The sequence below is a fragment of the Pteropus medius genome, unplaced genomic scaffold (genome assembly GCF_902729225.1).
Source record: "Pteropus medius unplaced genomic scaffold, Ma_sr-lr_union100, whole genome shotgun sequence".
NCBI lineage: Eukaryota > Metazoa > Chordata > Mammalia > Chiroptera > Pteropodidae > Pteropus > Pteropus medius.
The window spans coordinates 40904657-40920659 of record NW_024340849.1 but is presented as its reverse complement, the minus strand read 5'-3'; the positions used below and the strand labels follow the sequence as shown (position 1 = coordinate 40920659).

General features: G+C 35.3%; 1 pseudogene; it reads right to left on the bottom strand.

Annotated features, from left to right (window-relative positions):
- Positions 1-15389: 15389 nt before the first annotated feature.
- LOC120591144 (uncharacterized) lies at positions 15390-15508 on the bottom strand (annotated as a pseudogene).
- Positions 15509-16003: the final 495 nt, after the last annotated feature.

The following is a 16003-nucleotide window of genomic DNA, read 5'->3' as shown; positions in this document are numbered from 1 at the left end:
CTGAGGAGCAAAGAGCTGTTCTAACACATTCCTGGAATTTAATGACCAAATGGGACAGCCATAGCAGTCACTATATCTGAGAGATGTTAGTATTTATATGTCACATAAAATATATTCATAGATGTATGTAAAACATAGACATTATATATTTACCCAATTCCTAATTAGCAAGAGTACTCAGCTATAACTACCAGATAATTATGAATGAATAGACATAGAATGACATTTATTTGGTAAGCATTAAAACAAACTGCAAAAAGTGTTTGTTACCAACATGACTCATTTTTCATAACATTTTCTTCTGATTTCTTTCCACATATGCATACCATTTAAGGATATAGGATGCTCTCCCATGAAGCAAATAAAAATGGAGAATGCCATTAATTAAATGTCATCAATTTAAAATGAAGAATGTCATTAGTCCCACCATGTAGGTTTTCTTCTAAGCTCTATTTTTTGTCACAGTACGCTACTTGTTCCCTATAGTGTAATGAATAATTTTGGCTTTCTTAGCTTTCTCTTAACATTACAGCATAATAATTTGACAGTTGGGCTATTCATGGTTTAGTAAACAACTAAAATATAAACTCTCTAGACTTTCAAAAGTGAGAAAAAAAATGATACCGCTCAATCTAAAATTCCTTGCCTCTCAGACCTTCTATAACTTGATGGGAATTATACAAAATATATATATGATTGTTAATCTAGCATTTCATGCATCAGGAAATCTTTATACACATTTGACTTACTAGGAATTATTTATGATTTAAAATGACATGATTAAAAGTTGCATGGCAAGCCAAGGTTAATAGGAAATAGTTTTGAGGAAAGCAGTATAATTGTCATTTATTAATTATTGCAATCTAGAGGTGCACAGCGATCCATGCATTAAAACAATAGTGAGAAACATTAAAGTCTTGGTTCTGGTTGTGTATCAAAGTAGTCTTTGCGGGACCTATTCTAGGTCCAGTACCAAGAAGAGAAAATGGCTTTGGTGATGTATTAAATTCTTCAGGTACGTATGACCCATTTGTTAAATTACTGTTAGGAATGTTTTGGAACATCTTCAGAGTACTAAAATTACATGTAACTATATTGCAAAAATCCATCACCCAAGGATCTGTTCATTGTTAGACTTACTAGCCTTCATTCTCACCATTTCATTAAGGAAAACAAAAAAGCCAGACAGAAAAAGTTGAGAACCATATGATTTCACTCATATGTGAAATATAAAACTGAAAGCAACAACCAAACAAGACAAACAAAAACTCATAGACACAGACAATTGTTTAGTGGTTATCGGAAGAGAAGAGGGGCTAGAGGGGATAGAAAAGGGTAAAAGGGGTCAAATATATAGTGTTAGAAGGAAATTTCACTTTGGGTAATGAACACGCAATGCAATATACAGATGACATATTATCAAATCGTACACTTGAAACCTACACAATTTTATTAACCATTGTCACCCCAATAAATTTAATAAAATGAATGAATGAATAAATAAATAAATAAATAGATAGATAGATAGATAGATGGATAGATAAATAAATAAATAAATGAGAAGAAAAGAAAAAGCCTTCATTTGACAGTAACAGCACAAAGATAATGGGTAAGAACAAATCTGTATTGGAGTAAGGAAATGGCACAAGATAGCTGGTGTCCTCTTCTCGAATGTTCCCCTCCTAAATTCATCCTAGGATGACCTAAAAACATTCTAGAATATTTCTTACTTCTTTGCACTTATTGGCATAAACTGCCTTGGATTTTGTGAATCAAAATTTGCTCTGTTTAACCTTTTCTTGAATGGAAATAATCAAGTTTAAACATCTCCCCCTTGGCGTAACATACATTTTCAAAAAACATACCAGAAAGTGTTAATTAAAGAAAAAGATAATAGTAATAACTGAACTTATACTAAATAGCACTTTTTCTCAAGCCCCTTAAGTGTTTTACTTATATGCTATATATTACATATACTACCTCACTTAATAATCCAAAACAATCATAAAAGATAAGTGGCCCTATTTCCTTATTTTTTACATATTAAGAAAGGCCAAGTGACTTACCAAAAGCCATGCAGCTAGTAAGTAGTGGAACCAAATTTCTCAGCTAAGGCTACCTGGCTCTGTAGTCTGTACTCTTACTTTTCTGTGATTCTGGCCCCCAGGAGATATTAATGTCATACATTTAACTTTTAAATAAAACATGTCTGAAGAACCAAAACAAATATAAAAATAAAATAAAGATATCAAATAGTTAAAGCACAAGAGAAAGAAAACATAAGTAGGAGGAATGGATTTTAGAACTGTACACTATAAAGAATCACAAAAATACATGTAATATAAAAATATATAATTATATAAAATAAATTTTATCCTAATGTTAACAAATGATCAAAAAACAAATATTGAAAATGTTTGTCATTAATAGCACTGCTTTTCTTTTTTTTTTAATTTGACTAATGCCCTGAGGTTTTTTTGTCTCTATTGAAATATAATAGACAACTAGTTGCCTGCATTTACATTGTACAATTCAATGAGCTTTCTTTCAATTATATTTAGCATACAACACACAAGCCTCAGCTGTACAGCATATTGATCAAAATCCACACAGCTTGCGAAGCACTCACTCCACCAAATCTAGCACTCTTCCTCCCCTTCACATATTCATTCCAACATTATTAACCATCTTCCCCATGCTATACTCTACATCCCTATGTCTGCTCTGCAACCATCCACCTGCACCCCTCTCAATCTCTTTGCCCTCTTCCCCTGCAATCCACCTCCCATCTAGTATCCCTTAAAATATTCTCTGTATCTATGAGTTTATTTCCGCTTTTGTTGTTGTTGATTTTGTTCTTTAGATTCCACATATACATGAAATTATGCAATATTTATCTTTCTCTATCTAATTCATTTCATTCAATGCAATACCCTCTAGGTCTATCAAGGCAATATCTTTTTCTATCCCCTTCCTTTTAGACTGTGTGTGTCTTTTAATCCGAAGTAAATCTCTTGTAGGCAGCATATGTAGGAATCTTGTTTTTTATCCATTCAGCCACTCTATCTTTTGGTTAGAGCACTTAGTTCTTTTCCATTTGAGGTACTTGTTGATAGAAATGTAATTATTATCATTCTTTATTCCTGTTTTTAATACATGGTTTTTTCTTCTTAATGAAGTCCCTCCAACATTTCCTGTAATATTGGCTTGGTGGTTATAAATTCCTTTAACCTATTTTTGTCTGGGAAGCTCTTTATATGTCCTTCAACTCTAAATGATAGCTTTGCTAGAGAAAGTATTCTTGGCTGTAGATTCTGGGTTTTCATCATGTTGAATATTTTGTGCCAAGCCCTTCTGTCCTGCATAGTTTCTTTTGAGAAATCGGCTGCCAGGCTTATGGGTGCTCCCTTGTAGGCAACTATCTGCTTATCTCTTGCTGCTTTTAAGATTCTCTCTTTGTATTTAACCTTTGGCATTTTAATTATAATGTGTCTTGGTGTGGGCCTCTTTAGGTTCCTGGTTTGGGGGACTTTCTGAGCATCCTGAGGTTTTATATCCATTTCCTTCACCTGGTTGGGGAAGTTTTCCATCATTATTTCTTCAAATAGCTGTTCAACATCTTGTTTTCCCTCAGGTATCCCAATGACATGGATATTTTTACCTTTAATAGTGTCCCATAGGCTCCTTAAATTATTATTATAATCTTGGCTTCTTTCTTCTTGCCACCCTGATTGAGTGTCCTTGGCTTTCCCATCCTTTATATAGGTCATTTGATCCTCTTCTTTATTCAGTTTGTTTATTCCACTTAATGTACTTCTCATCTCAAATAATGTGTTCTTCATTTCTAACTAGTTCCCTTTTATAATCCTCATTTCTATTTTTATGTTTTTTTATCTCTGTTGAAGTTCTCACTTGTAGGTCTCAGGCCTGGCTGGTCCCAAGTCTGGCTGTGATCCGGGGTCGAGGCTAGGAATAGGACCCCAGATTTAGAATGTTACATTAGTGTAGTAGAGTGCCTGTGCCTAAAATATGTAAATATAATTCAGCTTATTGTATCACACATGCATACTCTAATACATGTGGAGCCATGTGGTCCCCTGGGGAGCAGAAGGGGAGCACAAGAAAGGGGATCAGAAGAAAAGCAGAAGCAGAAGCCCACTCCCCGCAATAGACTGCACTTCCCCCAACAGAAATGCGTTCCCCACAATAAAGTTGGTGCCTGCCATTTCATTCTCATGTTGGCCTCTTGTACATTCTTCCATCTGGGTGTCTCACCACCAAAACCTTCCCTTCTCGATCAGCTGGGCACTGACATCACTGAATTCCTCTACCTTCCCATAAGTTCACTGAGCATCTTTATAACCAGTGTTTTGAACTCTGTATCTGTTAGATTGCTTGATTCCATTATTCCTGGATCTCTGTTCTATTCTCTCATATGATTCTGCTTCTTTGTCTTCCCATTTTGGCTGCCTTTCTGTGTCTGTTTCTATGTACTATGCAAAGCGCCTAAGTCTCCCAGTCTTAGTGTGGATTTGTGTAGTAGATGTCCAGTGGTACAGTCTTGAGAGGGATTCAGCTGCAGGCCAAGATTAGCCCAAGCCTGCACCCCTCTGGGGCCACCTGTTAAGATTCAGCAAGCAATCCACAGATGCTGTGCTTATAGTTGCCTCAAAAGATCACACCAGATCTCAAGGCCAGCTGCCACCAGTGTGAGTCTTGGCGCTGCTCAACAAGGAGCACCACAAGGAGGATACATCTGGATGTGGCTTGGTGGGGCCATGAGTTGGAGGAGGCGAGGTTTCAGGGAATCCTCTGGGCAGAGTAACCTCTGTTATCCAGTTTGGTCATGTCTCTGCTATGGAGGCACTGAGTCCACACAATGGATACTGCCGGCCTGTCTGTGAGAGAGAGAGCCTCGCTGAGGCCCTCACTCTGACAACCCAATGTCACCCTATAAGTCCCTGCACAGCCAAACTGGCACTGGTGCTCAGAACGAGCAGGTCTATCATCGTAGAAGTCTTCCTGTGGACACAATGAGCAGTGTCCTTTAAGAGGCATCTGCAGTTGCCGCAGCCTCTGTCCCACTCAGCCGCTGTGCCTGAGCAGCCTCATGTCCTCACCCTGTCCTATTTTCTGCCATTGCAGGATGATTCCTCAGATTTCTCCCTAGTCGTATGGCTTCCAGACAATTTTTCCTTGCTGTTTGCTCTTTGCTTTTATCACAACTTTGATTTGGTTGCCAGAGGGATGAACAGAGCCTCTATCATTTGCATCATTTTTTCCCCTCTCCACCACTGCTTTTCTTGAAATAAATTGCATGTTCACTTTTTTTATTCCCTTATTTAACAAATATTTAGTAAGTTGCAAAATACAGTGCTAAGAATTAGGGAAATAGGGACCCCTGTCCTCACGAAGATTACCTCCAGCATGCAAGTTAATCAAGCAGTGTCTGTAATTGAGGAGGTGTAAGAGGCCACTAGAGTACAAAGCAGAGCACCTGAATTAGGTTCACTGTGGTCAAGTAAGCTTCCCAAAGGAAGCAAAGCACAAGCAAGACCTGAGAAAAAGTTGAGCTGGCCACATGCGGAGGAGAAGTTCAGACAAAAGATTTCAGTCTTTGCAAAGGCTTTGTGGCAAGAGTATCGTACACTCAAGAAATAGGAGAAGTGTCCAGTGTCTATAATAGCTGGTCCCTGACATGCATGTACTTTTCTACCCTAATCTTTACCATTTTTATTTTCAAGGGAGCATAATGCAGGGAAAGGGTTTGGAGCCAGATTGGAGCCAGATTGGAGTCAAATTAACACTTTGGTTCTGCAATTTATAGTTTGATCTTAGACAAGTTGCTCACCTTTCCTTAGCTTCAGGCTCACCTAAACTGAACTGTTCTCATTAATATGTATGCAATTGCATGTGGGGAAAATGGCTGGTACAGAAACATCAGTAAATGGCAGATTTTCTTCCTAGTAAATTAGCATATTGACTATCTATGCCTCAAGTTTTTATAAAAATTTGAAGTGTTTCTTTATGCTTCTGGTTTTGAATTCATGAAACTTGCTTTTTAAATTTAATCTACTATTGTTTTTACCAATTGTGTAATTTTGATATGGAACTGAAAGAGATCCTACATAATCGTCTACAGTTTCCTCAAAGTAGTGTCTTGATTACTGGCATTTCAGGAAGCACAATTCTTCCCTGTGTAAGATGGTCCTATGCATCACAGGATGTTTTCCAATCCAGATCAGCAACTAGTGAATGCCAATAAATCCCAAGTCATTGGGACAGTGAATGCCAATAAATCCCAAGTCATTGGGACAAACAAAAATGCTCCCTGGTGGCTGAATTATTTTGCCCAAGGTCAAAGTTAGCAAGTATTAAGAACAAGACATGATTCTGTGTTTCTTGATTTTTAGTCCAGGTTTTTTCTGATTCTATTAATCCCACATTGTAATATTCCATTATTTTTTTAATTTAATTAATCTTTCAATTTAAAAATTAATTAATTTATTTACCAAGCTGTATGTATTTATTCACTTAAATGCTACATGAAAGGATTTCTAATTTATGGAGTAAGGAAAAGAAAATGGGCCATTTTATTACTCCAGCAAAGGGAGTTCAATGACCCTGGTCAATTTTCTTTTCGGTGCATTCTGTTATAATAAAAGAGTTCTAAAGAAGCAAACAAAAAGTCTGAGAATGTTTAGAGTCTTTTTTTTTTCATCAATAATCAGTATAATACGCAATCTCTGCTCCATCTAGGCCAAGTTATTCTTGGAGATAACACTCAATTCAGTGATGCCTCATGGCCTACATGTTGAAAAATTTACTACAAATAACATCACCTCTTAGCTACTGTGCAGACAAATTGTACACTCCTTAGTTGTATTAACTTTAACAATTCTAGTTCCTGAAGATATGACACTGATTTCTTTCTCCACATGCCGTAAGGCATAGATTTTGAAATTCCTTAGATGCATTATATGTGGCCTATATTTTCAGGAAATATATCTTCAAGTCTGTATTCGGCATGTAAAATCCACAATCTGTAGCAACAGAGCTTTTATAAACATCTCTGAACTCCTCTGAGTATCCGAATATTATGTGCATGCATTTACTTCTAATCAAACAACCAGACACAGCTGCCTTTCTCCAAATCCCAAAGTCCTTAGGGGCATGAGTATTCATAAGGGTCAGTGAACTACAGAATCTTTGGAGAGTTTAAGAAGACAGAAGGTCAGTGGTAACTTTGAGAATTTAAAAAAGGATATCAAACTGTTGTCTATTTTCCCTGAAGTTTGAAAAAAGAGACATAGTTCAATAACAGAAGGCTGGACAAAAAGAAAGTTGTCTACATTTTGAATCACAACATAAAAGAAAAAGCTAAGCCCCATTTGGTAAGTTCTACCGTTACCATAAGAGAGACCTTGTCTTCTGAGATGAGTGATGGATGAAATACCTTACAAGTGCCTTTCTAATCTACAACTCCATGAAACTATCCTCAGGAGAAAAGAAAATCACGGACTATATTTAGTTCTTGAAGACTGAAGACCTTGGTGACATCAAGGTAATACGCCCTGTTTTTAATACATATGCAGGTAAATGATCTTTTGTATTCCTTTATCTACAGTAGTTTAAATATTTCCGTCTCTCATTTGACCCCAGTTCACTCAGTCCCATTTATATTAAAAGTGGAAGATAGGATGGAATTACTCTTATAGTCGTATTAATTGGTTTCCTTGCAAGTATCATTCCTATTTAATACCCAAATCTAAATAATTGAGAAAACATAGCCCTTACCTCCTTTCCATTAGTGCAATTAACAAAAATAGGCTATTCAAAAAATACATTTCACTTTTATATTTATACCTTATGGGTTCTTTTTTAAATTTGGTTTTAGAGTAAAAAAAAAAAAAAAAGTGAGTTGTTAAAAAAACAGTTATGACCATATACCAGACAGGCATATTCAAGAAAAGTGTGATAGGTCAGGAACAGAGAAATGCTGAGTTTCAGTGGCCTACACAGAATGTTAAATACCTTTCTAAAGATACATGATCAAAATAGCCAAGTACATAATTTTTTAGGAAATACACATTTTTAATTTGCCTCACTGGAAAAGAACCCTGAGAATCAGATAAAGGAAACCTTGGCTAAATTATGCTTCAAGGTTAAAAAATATATAAAATAAATAAAAATAAAAATAAAAAATAAAAAAAGGACACATTCTACTTCACAAATGTTTTCCCAACAACTTGTAGCACTTCTGAAAACTATTATATCCATTAATCTTTTTATATTCCATACTCAGCTAAACTTCTTTAAAAGCAACTGTCTTATTAGAAGAACATTTTACAATAATTGAAACCACATTACCAAAAGCCCATCATAGCACTTCTCTTTAATATAACCGTATCTCAATTAAACATAAAAATCCCTATGGCTTGGCAGCGTGCAAAATCTCAATTTTTTTCTGCAAAAAAAAGTATTGATTTTCTTACTATGGCATATGCAATGCATCACACATCAGAGGCCAATGCTCTCCCAATAACGAGAAAGTTTAAAATTATAGTCACAGAGTAATTTGATATCAATTACCATTAAAGAATATCTAGAAGATTCAAGTAATGTCTTTAATTCAGATTAGACTATACTTTTCTTGCTCCCACCTTCTCTTCTCCTCATTCTCCATTCCTCCTTTTACCTAGATCAAAATAGTTTGATTTTTCATATGTAGTCTCAAATTTTCCCTCATAGGCCACCCTATAGATTTTGTTCTTCATTTTGACACAGTGACCATGACCAAAAAAAAAAAAAAATGACTTAATTGGCAACTTTAGTCCAGTCCTCTCCTCTCACAAGCTCACTAACAACCCCAAATAAACATAAGAAAAATAGCCAATATTCACTGAGCATATTTCTATTCGTCCTGCTCTAAATGCTTCACATATATTAACTCCTCTTATCTTTATAACACTTGTACAAAATAAGTACTAATATTCCTTCCATTTTATGGATGATAAAAATGGATGATAAAATTGAGACACAGAGAGCTTGAGAAACTTACCCAAGGTGAAACGCTAGGATGTACAGAACTGGAATTTAAATCCAGGCATAATCTGGAACCAGAAACCATATTTTCAATAATTATTGACTATTAGGTTTTTTAAAAAGTAAAATGCTTGTTTTGCAAACACAGTGTGAAGCCACATAAATGTACAGGGCAAAATAAAACAATGTATTTGCTGCACAAAAGCAACATCAAGACAATTTCTTATCTTCTTTTTCCTAGTACATTGTTCTCAGATACAAAATAGCTAATAGGTGAAGTTATTAGAATATGCTTTTATAGACACTTTATTTTTTTAATCAATATATTTATTTTTGGCAACGGAAATTTTATTTTTTATTTTTTACTTTTTTATTAAATTTATTGGGATGACAATGGTTAATAAATTATACAGGTTTCAAGTGTGTAATTCTATAGTACATCATCTGTATGTTCATCACCCACAGTCAAATCTTCTGCCACCATATATTTGACCCCCTTTATTCTTATCTACCTCTCCCTTCCCCTCTTTCCTTCTGGTAACCATTAAATTGTTGTCTGTGTCTATGAGTTTTTGTTTGTCTTGTTCGTTTGTTGCTTTCAGTTTTATATACCACATATGAGTGAAATCATATGGTTCTCAACTTTTTCTGTCTGACTTACTTTGTTTAGCATGATAATCTCAAGATCCATCCATGTTGTCGCAAATGGCAGTATTTCATCTTTTCTTATGGCTGAGTAATATTCCATTGTATATATGTACATCTTCTTTCTCTAGTTATCTATCAAAGAACACTTCAGTTGTTACCATGTCCCGGCCACCATGAATAGTGCAACAACAAACACTGGGGAACATATGTCTACGGATAAATGTTTTCAAATTTACAGGGTAGATACCCAGAAGAGGATTGCTTGTCATATGGTACTTCTATTCTTAATTTTTGAGGAACCTCCATACTGTTTTCCATAGTGGCTGTACCAATTTACATTCCCACCAGCAGTGTATGAGGGTTTCTTTTGCCCTACAACCTCTTCAACACTTGTATTGCTTATCTTATTGATAGTAGCCAATCTTACAGGTGTGAGATGGTATCTCATTGTGGTCTTGATTTGCATTTCCCTAATAGCTAGTGAAGTTGAGCATCTTTTCATATGTGTAGATACTTCAGAAGACAAGAACTACAACATCAAGATCTTATTAGTACGGACTTAACAAACCTTCCAAATAAGATTCTAAAATTGTTCATGTGTGCTGTAGACTGAATGTTTGTGCCCTCTCCCCCACCCCCCATTCATATGCCGAAACCTAATCTCCAGTGTGATAGTATTAGAAGTTGGGGCCTTTGAGGCGGTAACTAATCACGAGGTTGGGGCCCTCATAAATGGGATTAGTGCCTGTATAAAAGAGAACTCAGAGAGCTCTCTTGCCCTTTCTGCTATGTGAAGATACAAGAGAAGACAACTGACTATAAACGAGAAAGAAGGTCCTCATTAGACATCAAATCTGCCAGCATATTTATCTTGGAATTCCCAGTCCCTAGAACTGTGAGAAATAAATGTCTGTTATATAAACCACCCAATCTATGCATTTTTATTATAGCAGCCTGAACAGATTTAAAACAGAATACATTATTTTTTTTCTTTTAATGATTTTTATTATTGATGATGACATTCAAAGAAATTTAAAGTAAAGTGGTAAAAAAGAAAATGTCTGATTTATCCTGTCAGTTTTCATGGATTCTTGTGTGCCACATACATTCTAACCTGAAGGTCAAAACAGGTGTAGTTGAGATAATATGAACCAGCTGAGCCTCTGGTTGACTGATTGCCTATAGGAACCAGGCCACACAGCAGGAGGTGAGTGGCAGGCAAGCAAGAGAAGCTTCATCTGTATTTGCAACTGCTCCCCAGTGCTAGCATCACCACTCAGCTCCACCTCAGATTATCAAGCATTAGTTCTCATAAGAGCACCGGTCCTTGGTGCCAAGAAGGTTGGGGACTACTGCTTTATCCCTTTACTCCACTGTTTTTCTTTCTAACACTAACCACCTGCTGGTATGTGTGTCCATATTCTATCCTCTCTTTAAGGAAAATACAGATTTAGAACTCTTTTTGTTCACTGGGACAGTGCCTGGTATTAGTTAAAAGAGTGAATTTTTCCCTCCCTAATTATCACTTTTATTTTAGAAGTCTGGTTTTAAATACACCTCCTTCAAATAATGGTCTAATCTCTAATCTTTAAAACTCAAAACATAAACATCTCTTGATTTTTACAAATTTCATTGTCAAAAGCCAAATGAAAATTAATCTAATAAAAAGGGCAAAGAAACCAACTTCTATTTAAATTTTAGTACAAGAAAAGTTTTCATTGGAATATTGTTGGAAATGAAAATAGCTTTGAAGTTGGAAAATTTTTGTTTAACTATGGCTCTCGTTTTTTGTTTTATTTCTTTATCAGTTCAGTTGAACAGATATTTCTTGACAGTCAACCATGAGGTAAGTGCTAGAAGGTCAAAGATGAATAAGACACAATCTATGCCTTAAAAAAATGTAGAGTCTAAGAAGAATTACAAAAACAAACAAACAAAAAAACAACAAAAAAAGATCATTTATGCTACTTCAGGAGCAGACAAAAGAGAAATTTAGAATAAATGGAACCTTCTTCCTGAAATGTGTAATTCTTGAAACATTCCCAATCTACTTTTCAAAAACTCATAGAAGAGGAATTTCTTCCTGTATCTGGTTGCATGAAACCATGGGTAGAAAAATGCTTCATTATTTAGCAAGGTTGAAATTTTCTTTTGTTTCTGTATATGATCTTTATTATGCATTTTAATGTTCAATTTATTCACTTCAGTTTGGATCAGTTCCATGAATGATGTTGGAAGAGCAGTTCCATTAATGTTCAATTTATTCACTTCAGTTTGGATCAGTTCCATGAATGATGTTAATATTGCAGTAATTTCCATGCTGGGTAATGTATAGGAGAACAGGAAAAGCAAAATAAAAACAATTGAACGTATAAACACTCTTGCAGATTCAGATGGTTCTCCTTCACTTCCCAAATTTTGTAAATGCTTGCCGAGCACATCCACCATATACTATTCGAGGAGGAAATTTTTAAATTATAGTCTATGAATTTTGCCACTTATTAAGAATTCTAGTAAAAGAAAGAAGATTGACTTTCTGCTACGATTAGGGATTTGACTATTTGTGAATTTCAATTATGCCTTCTACACATACCTTGAATAAAAAGAAAAGGCAAGATCTGGGAATTCTAGTCCTGGTGGCTAGTATAAACATCTTAGATGAGCCTTTTAACTTTTCTTGGCCTAAGTTTCTTTATCTGGGGAAGAGGGGAAAAAAGAGATTGAAGATAATTTCCATGGTTTTGTCAAGTTCTAAGTTTCCTATGCATGTTATGAATAATTAAAACTCACTATTATCTTTCCAAATAATTTCAGTATAAACCACTACTTGTGGCCTATGAGAAATTTAGTAATTTTCCTTATGTAAACATCATCAGCAATAATATTTGGTGCAAACCACCTTTGTCAAAATGCAAAGCTCACAACGTAACTGAGAAAAAATTTTTAAACATGAAAAATTATCTACCAGAACAAGTTAAATAAGACTACTGATTATCAAAAGACTGGCATAGATGAGTGGTATCCAAACCTACATAGCAACCAGAATCATCAGGAATTTTAAAAAATAATAAAAATAAAACATAGAATCAGAGTATTTCAGCATGGGGCCCAGGATTTTTTTTAAATTTCCTCCTATGACTTTCATATGTAGTCAAGTTTGTGAACCACTGTTATAAACAATAAATGTTATGAGTTCTGAACACTGAGGGACCTCTGTGTGCTAAATTAGTTTGGGAAAGGTAATAATAATGTGTATTGTTGAAACCGATTCATAATTTTTCCTTGATCAGCCAGTAATTGTTCAAACAAAATTGACAGTAGTAATTCCTTAGGGAAATGATAATCAGCCAAACTTTTCCTAGAGCAAATGAGCATATATTCCCTCTCAAATCTCATAACAATATCAATTATTACACCTTATGTTTATATAGTGTTTTATGGATTACAATGTTTTCCACATGAATTCTCAGTTGAACCTTAGTTATCACCATTTTAAAAGTCAAGAAATTAAAGCTCAGAGATAATCATTGCAGGATCACACAAATAAGTAGAAACTTGAATTTAAACAAAAGTTATTCTGGCTCCAAACACTTCTTATCTGATCTTGTAAACAGTAAAAATTGTTCTTGACATAAGATACTATTTAAAGCCATGCCACACTAACTTGGTATATTCGTATGAATTAAATTTAACTTTATTTAATTTAGGCAGGTAAGAAATTTTTCTTTCTCAAAGATTTGCAAATATTTTTAATTTATATGACTTCTGAATCAGAATCACTCTTACTGCAACAGCTCAAATTAATATTCAGAGTAATTTTAATTCTACTTTTTAAGTCCCATTTAAAAACCTGGAAGAAAGTCTCTGCTAGGTATGACAGTGAGTGGAAATGATTTCCCCTACTAGGAAGCAAGCAAACTTGAATGCAACAGAAGAAAGTGTTATAAATAAAAACAGAAAACCAGGAACTCTAACTACCATCCAAGAGAAAATTCTACAGGGGCATTCTTTAATAAGGGCAGAGTTTGTGAAACAGAGCAGAAGAATACAGACCTTAAGGTCAGCTGACCTGGCTTGAAATGTAGGCTTTAAACGTACTTAACAGTCAGTCAGCTTGGGCAAGTAATCTTACAAATGGAGATATGTAGGATATATCCTATAGTATTAGTTTTTATTGCTGCTGTAACAAATTACCATGGAATTAGTGCCTTAAAATAACACAAATTTATCTTGCAGTTCTGGAGGTCAGAAGTCTGCAGCAGATCTCATTGAATAAAATCAAGATGTCAGGGCTGTTGCATTCCTTCTGAAAGTTCTAAGAAGAATCCACTTCCTTGGTTATCCCAGCTTCTAGAAATTGGTTGCATTGCTTGGGTTGTGACCACTTCTGTCTTCAAAGCCGGCAATGACTGGCTGTCTTTCTCACATCGCATCACTGATTCTGCTGTCTCTGTCCTCCACATTTAAGAATCCTTGTGATTACACTGAGCTCACCTAGACAATCCAGGATAATCTCCCTATTTTAAGGTCAGTAGATTAGCAATCTTTATTCTGTCTTCAACTTTAAGTCTACTTTCCCATGTAATACAGCATATTCATTCACAAATTCCAGGAGATATAAACAATTAAGAGGTAGAGGCAAAGCAGAGAGAAGTCTGAAACAGTCTCTGGTATCCTAGGTTCTTTCTTTGTGCTTTAGACATGTGCTCCCTGGCCCAAAATAATAGATGAGATCTCTAAGGAAACTCCACATAGTGGGGAGCATTCAAGTTATAAGACACTTCCATTTTATATCCCCAGATAGTTCATACATGATAGTCACCAGGGAGCCATGCTTCATAAGTCCATCAATTGGTTTGCTTACGATAAGTAATCCTAAAATAGGAACATCCTCCTGAAGGCATCCATAGACTAGGAATATCCTACTAGAAAAAATTACTAATCTTTTTCACTGGAAGTCCATTTTTTATGTTTCCAAGGAGACTATATTGAGCCACCTGCCATCACTTTTTTTCTTCCCAGGAGTGTTCCCCTAGTAATCAGGGAAGATAGAGTCACAGGCCAGCCACTTCAATGCCTTCCTCCCCAAAAGCATTATCATAGACTGAGAATAAATAATTTATATAAAATGCCTCACACTATCTTGCACATAATATATACTCAATAAGTAATAGCTATTATCATTATCGTATCAAGTGAGAATCTGTTAACTTGATTATAATAATCATGGAATAAAATATTTGGCCATGTGTAAGGAAAGACATTTAAGACATGCTCCCTTCTTCCAGATAAAGAGACTCTAGTAGAGATTCTTAAATAATTATAGTGGGCTATAATATATTTAGCCATATACAAAATACAGACTAAAAACATAAAAATTCAAAGAATAAAGCAAATGAGGACTGTTTCACACAGAGGAAGAGGTTGTGGTGGTGGCTGGTGGTGGCAAGCAAAAGCAAAGAGAAAAGCAGAACGTCAGGTTTGGATGCAGCCCAAGATTAATATTCTACTGGGAGGAGTCTAGAAAGATAAGATTAGTTCATAGTGAGCATTTCAGAGACTATTCTGGCCAAGAGCTTTGTTTTTGTTTTTGTTTTGTTTTGTTTTTTAAATTTTTTTAGGCAAGGCAACCCTTGGTTGACCTCACAGATTGCAAGGACCTGGTCAGCTTACAATCCCTTATTTTTTATTTTTTATGCCTACAGCACCTGGTCTTCCTAGGTGGTCTCCCATCCGAGTACTAACCAGGCCCGACCCTGCTTAGCTTCCGAGATCAGACGGGATTGGGCTTGTTCAGGGTAGCATGGCTATAGACCTGGCCAAGAGCTTTGAATGTCAATCTAAATAGCATAGACTTTCTCCTCTAGGGGATTCATTGGATGTTTTTGATTGAAGGATGACATTATGAAATTGGTTGTTATGAAAGTTGGTCACAATGTGGTATTTTGGATGTTTTTATTGTTTGTTTTAGGATATATCTAAGGACTCAGTCACTTTTCCATTTGTCCAAAAGTAAAGTGTAGATGATCTATTCTGTGTGCTGGGTTTTATTGAAAAATATAAGAAATCCTCCAAAGTGTGACAAAGCAGGGTTCTTTTAGGACTGTCTTTGAAATCAAAAGGCCTGGGTTTTCATTTCATTCACTAGCAAATAACGAGACGATCTCTCTAAACATTAATTTCCTGGTATGTAAAATAAAAATAATAATACCTATGCTGCATGCTTACTATAAGTATAGAAATAATAAATTACCTAATATCATTTTCAGCACATGTTGTCACACAACAAGTGGCAGTCATTATTTTCCCC